General features: G+C 54.5%; 1 non-coding gene across 1 annotated transcript in view; it reads right to left on the bottom strand.

The window, feature by feature from the left end:
* The window catches only part of LOC114278332 (18S ribosomal RNA), a 1,808-nt gene extending 1,451 nt beyond the window's left edge, over positions 1–357 (bottom strand). The window contains exon 1 of the ribosomal RNA XR_003634879.1: positions 1–357. This exon is cut by the window's left edge and continues 1,451 nt beyond it. This is a non-coding gene — a ribosomal RNA (18S ribosomal RNA).
* Positions 358–5,818: the final 5,461 nt, after the last annotated feature.

Here is a 5,818-nt window from a genome sequence, read left to right as displayed (position 1 = left end):
TCACCACCATAGTAGGCCACTATCCTACCATCGAAAGTTGATAGGGCAGAAATTTGAATGATGCGTCGTAGGCACAAAGGTCGTGCAATTCGTCGAGTTATCATGAATCATCAGAGCAACGGGCATAGCCCGCGTCGACCTTTTATCTAATAAATGCGTCCCTTCTGGAAGTCGGGGTTTGTTGCACGTATTAGCTCTAGAATTACTGTGGTTATCTGAGTAGCAAATACCATCAAACAAACTATAACTGATTTAATGAGCCATTCGCAGTTTCACAGTCTGAATTAGTTCATACTTACACATGTATGGCTTAATCTTTGAGACAAGCATATGACTACTGGCAGGATCAACCAGGTAGCATTCCTTTTTTATGAGGCCGGCACTACATAAGCCCGACCGACAGAGCCGGCACGGTCAGAGGCAGGCGCGGCGATAGCCCACAACGAGCGACGAACGCTTGGCGGAGAAATGGAGGTCGAAGACCCCGTGTACCTGCACAAGGCTCCAAATCCGAGAGCATGAGCATAACTGCCAGCGGGCCATGCCACCGACACGGCAATGTGAGAGGACAGCATGGAACACGGGAGATACTTTGGGGTTCCCCCAGCGCCACGAGGTGGTGAGGCGAATATAGGCACACGATACGGACCGAATTCCTTTTCTTTAGGTAGGCAACACAGGAACCCACGCGAGGCAGAAGGCAAGATTTTGCCCCAAAGCACAAATGAAGAGAAATGCACCAGAGGAGTTCGCTGCACAGACAGGGATCCATCCAACTCGCACAAACCAAACACAACTCACGCGCCACGATGTACACTACGCACCAGCCGCCCAAAATGAATCACACCCCGAAGGACTAAGAAGCCCGAGGAACGTGTGAGAACATTTAGAGAAGCCGAGCAAGCACCGGTTACCGCGACTGCAAGTAACAAAGGCAACATGCAAAACTTCCGAGGGACATACTTTTCGCAAGGAGCTTCCACTTGGAAAGCATAGGCAGCTCGTTCGCAAGTCAAAGCCAACAAAATGGCAATTACCCAACGGACATGCTTTTCGCAAGGCAGCTTCCACTGGGGAAGCGCAGGCAACTAGCATATAGGCAAGTCAAAGCCAACCGGATGGCTACCAACCGAGGGACATAAATTTTCGCAAGGAGCTTCCACTAGGAGAGCGCAGGCAACTGGTAGGCAAGTCAAAGCCAACCGAATGGCAATTAACCGAGGGACATAACTTTTTGCAAGGACCTTTTCCACTAGGGAAAGCACAGGCAACCTGTAGGAATCCCGCGGATGATGAAGTGGAATGCACCAGGGGAGTTCGCTGCACAGGCAGGGATCCGTCCAACTCGCACAAACCAAACACAACTCACGCGCCACGAGGTACACTACGCACCAGTCGCCCGAAACAAAACACACCCCACAGGACTAAGAAGCCCGACGAACGTTAGAAAACATTTAGAGAAGCCGAGCAAGCACCGGTTAGCGCGACTGCAAATAACAAAAGGCAACAAGCAACTTTCAGGGGACATAACTTTCGCGACAACCTTCCACTGGGAAAGCGCAGGCAGCTCGTTTGTAAGTCAAAGCCAACAAAATGGCAATTACCAAAGGGACACGCTTTCCGCAAGGCACCTTCTGCTAGGGAAGCGCAGGCAACTCGAAGGCGAGTCGAAGACAACCTAAAGGGCATTTACCCGAGGGACGTGGAGGAATGCACCAGCGGAGTTCGCTGCACAGGCAGGGATCCGTCCAACTCGCACAAACCAAACACAACTCACGCGCCACGACGTACACTATGCACCAGCCGCCCAAAACAAATCACCCCCTAAAGGACTAAGAAGCCCGACGAACGTGCGAAAATATTTAGAGAAGCCAAGCAAGCACTGGTTAGCGCGAATGCAAATAAAAAACGCAACAGGCAACTTTCGAGGGACATACTTCTCGCAACAAGCTTCCACTAGGAAAGCACAGGCAACTCGTTCGCACGTCAAAGCCAACCAAATGGCAATTTAACCGAGGGTCATGCATTTCGCAAGGCAACTTGTACAATTACCCGAGGGACATGGCATGCTTGCCAAGGTTGTGGCATGATATGCTGTTGGCCAAGGCTAGGGCATGCCATGCTGCTGGACAAGGCCGTGGCAAGGCATGCTGATGGCCAAGGCCGTGGCATGGCATGCCATGATGCTGGACAAGGTCGTGGCAAGGCATGCAGCTGACCAAGGCATTGGCATGGCATGCTGCTGCCCAAGGCTTTGGCTTGCCATGCTGCTGGCAAAGGCTTTGGCATGGCATGTTGCTGGTCAAGGCCGTCGCATGGCATGGCATGCTACTGGCCAAGGACTAGGCATGGCATGCTGCTGGACAAGGACTAGGCATGGCATGCTGCTGGACAAGGCCGTGGCATGGCGTGCTATTGGCCAAGGCCATGGCATGACATGTTAGCTAAGGTCAGGCATGACATGCTGTTGGCCAAGGCTTTGGCATGGTATGTTGCTGGCCAAGGCCGTGGCATGGCATGCTGCTGTCCAAGGCTTTGGCAAGGCATGTTGCTGGCCAAGGCCGTGGCATGGCATGCTGCTGGCCAAGGCCATGGCATGACTTGCTGGCCAAGGCCGTGGCATGGCATGGCATGCTGCTGGCCAAGGACGAGGCATGGCATGCTGCTGGCCAAGGCCGTGGCATGACATGCTTGCCAAGGCTGGGGCATGGCACGTTGCTGGTCAAGGCTGTGGCATGGCATGCTGCTGGCCAAGGCCGTGGCATGACATGCTTGCCAAGGCTGGGGCATGGCATGTTGCTGGGCAAGGCTGTGGCATGGCATGCTGCTGGCCAAGGCCGTGGCATGACATGCAGGCCAAGGCCGGGGCATGGCATGCTGCTGGCCAAGGCCGTGGCATGGCATGCTGCTGGCTAAGTTCGTGGCATGACATGCTTGCCAAGGCTGGGGCATGGCATGCTGCTGGCTAAGGCTTTGGCATGCCATGTGGCTGGCCAAGGCTGTGGCATGGCATGCTGGCCTAGGCCGACGTGCCCCCGCCACCACCGCGGGCCGCCACTCGATACATCCCGTGCTTGGCTATGTAGTTTCAATGCCACAAGCCAAGCGATGGCATGTGCCAAGCACCCGCCTAGGCATAGGCGTGGCCTATGGCCTGGCCATACTGGCCAGCCTTAAGGGAGGTGCCCCCCCCCCTTTATAGTAGCTTGTTAGGCCTTTTTTCATCTGGCAGGAGGAAACATCACCTATGCTCGAGGAGTCATAATGGGGTTTTTTTAAAAAGCAACATTTTTTTGCAAGAATTTTCAACATAAAAGTTGAAAGAAATAATTAAAGACACCATAAAAAAAATTGAAAAAAAATATTTGGCCACTGGAATATTTTATTTTAATTTATTTCAATTTTAATACTTAAAAAATAATAAAAATTATTAAAAATAGTCAAAAAATTCTAGAAAAATTACAATAATTATAAGATGAGGCACTAGTAATTATACTAATTTCTTTAATTATTTTTTTATTTTTTATTTATTTTAATTTAATTTTTTTGAGTAAATAAATAATTAAAAAATGCGAATCACACCCCGAAGGACTAAGAAACCCGACGAACGTGCAAAAACTCTTAGAGAAATCGAGCAAGCATCGGATAGCGCGAATGCAAATAAAAAATGCAACAGGCAACTTCCGAGGGACATACTTTTCGCAACAAGCTTCCACTGGGAAAGCACTGGCAACTCGTTCTCAAGTCAAAGGCAACCAAATGGCTATTACCTGAGGGACATGTATTTTTCAGGGAAACTTGTACGTAAGTCAAAGCCAAACCTAATGGCAATTACTCGAGGGACAGGATTGCTTGCCAAGGGCGTGGCATGCGATGTTCTTGGCCATGGCCATGCCACGCCACGCTGCGGGACAAGGCCGTGGCAAGACATGCGGCTGGCCAAGGTTGTGGCTTGGCATGTTGCTGGCATGGCCAAGGCTATGGCATGGTCAAGGCGGCTGCCTTGGCCTTGGCTGGGCTGCCTCGGCTGCTATTCTTAGTGCGACTGCAAATGACAAAGTCATGCTGCTGGCTTTGGCTGGGCTGCCTTGGCCTTGGCATGGCATGCTACTGGCCTTGGCCTTGGCATGGCATGCTGCCGGCTTTGGCTGGGCTGCCTTGGCCTTGGCATGCCATGCTGCTGGCCTTAGCCTTCGTATGGCATGCCGTCAGCTTTGGCTGGGCTGCCTTGGCCGTGGCATGGCATGTTGCTGGCCTTGGCCATGGCAAGGCATGCTGCTGGCTTTAGCTGGGCTGCCTTGGCCTTGGCATGGCATGCTACTGGCTTTGGCTCGGCTGCCTTGGCCATGGCATGGCATGTTGCTGGCCTTGGCCTTGGCACGGCATATTACTGCCTTTGGCTGGGCTGCCTTGGCCTTGGCATAGCATCCTGCTGGCCGTGGCCTTGGCATGGCATGCTACTAGCCTTGGCTGGGCTGCCTTGGCCATGGCATGGCATGCTATTGGCTTTGGCTAGGCTGCCTTGGCCTTGGCATGGCATGCTGCTGGCCTTGGCCTTGGCATGGCATGCTGCTGGCCTTGGCCTTGGCATGGCATGCTGCTGGCTTTGGCTGGGCTGCCTTGGCCTTGGTATGACATGTTGCTGGCCTTCACCTCGGCATGGCATGCTGCTTGCTTTGGCTGGGCTGCCTTGGCCTAGGCATGGCATGCTGCTGGCCTTGGCCTTGCATGGCATGCCGCTGGCTTTGGCTGGGCTGTCTTGGCCTGGGCATGGCATGCTGCTGGCCTTGGCCTTGGCATGGCATGCTGCTGGCTTTGGCTCCGCAGCCTTGGCCATGGCATGGCATGCTGCTGGCCTTTGCCATGGCATGGCGTGCTGCTGGCTTTGGTTGGGCTGCCTTGGCCTTGGCATGGTCCGCAGCTCGCCTAGGCCTTAGCATGGCATGCTGCAGGCTTTGGCTAGGCTGACTTGGCCTTGGCCTTGGCATGGCATGCTGCTTGCTTTGGCTGGGCAGCCTTGGCCATGGCATGGCATGCTACTGGCCTTGGCCTTAGCATAGCATGCTGTTGGCTTTGGCTGGGCTGCCTTTGCCATGGCATGGCATGCTACTGACCTTGGCCTTGGGATAGCATGCTGCTGGCTTTGGCTGGGCTGGCTTGGGCATGACATGGCATGCTACTGGCCTTGGCCTTGGCATGGCATGCTGCTGCCTTTGGCTGGGTTGCCTTGGCCTTGGCATGGCATGCTGTTGGCTTTGGCTGGGCTGCCTTGGCCTTGGCATGGCATGCTGCTGGCATTGGCTGGGCTGCCTCGGCCTTGGCATGGCATCCTGCTGGCCTTGGCCTTGGCATGGCATGCTGCTAGCCTTGGTCTTGGCATGGCATGCTGCCTGCTTTGGCTGGGCTGCCTTGGCCATGGCATGGCATGCTGCCGGCCTTGGCCTTGGCATGGCATGCTGCTAGCATTGGCTTGTCTGCCTTGGCCAGAGCATGGCATGGCATGCTGCTGGCCTTGGCCTTGGCATGGGATGCTACTGGCTTTTTCTGGGCGGCCTTGGCCATGGCATGGCATGCTGCTGGCCTTGGCCTTGGCATGGCATGTTGCTGGCTTTAGCGGGGCTGCGTTGGCCGTGGCATGGCATGCTGCTGGCTTTGGCTGGGCTGCCTTGGCCGTGGCATGGCATGCTGCTGGCCTTGGCCTTGGCATGGCATGCTGCTGGCTTTGGCCGGGTTGCCTTGGCTTTGGCATGGCATGCTGCTAGCCTTGGCCTTGGAATGGCATGCTGCTGGCTTTGGCTGGGCTACCTTGGCCTCGGTT

Source organism: Camellia sinensis, unplaced genomic scaffold (genome assembly GCF_055761805.1).
Source record: "Camellia sinensis isolate YWXY unplaced genomic scaffold, ASM5576180v1 Unanchor6, whole genome shotgun sequence".
Taxonomy (NCBI): Eukaryota; Viridiplantae; Streptophyta; class Magnoliopsida; order Ericales; family Theaceae; genus Camellia; species Camellia sinensis.
The sequence above is the reverse complement of the archived record's forward strand: the minus strand, read 5'-3'. Positions and strand labels throughout refer to the sequence as shown.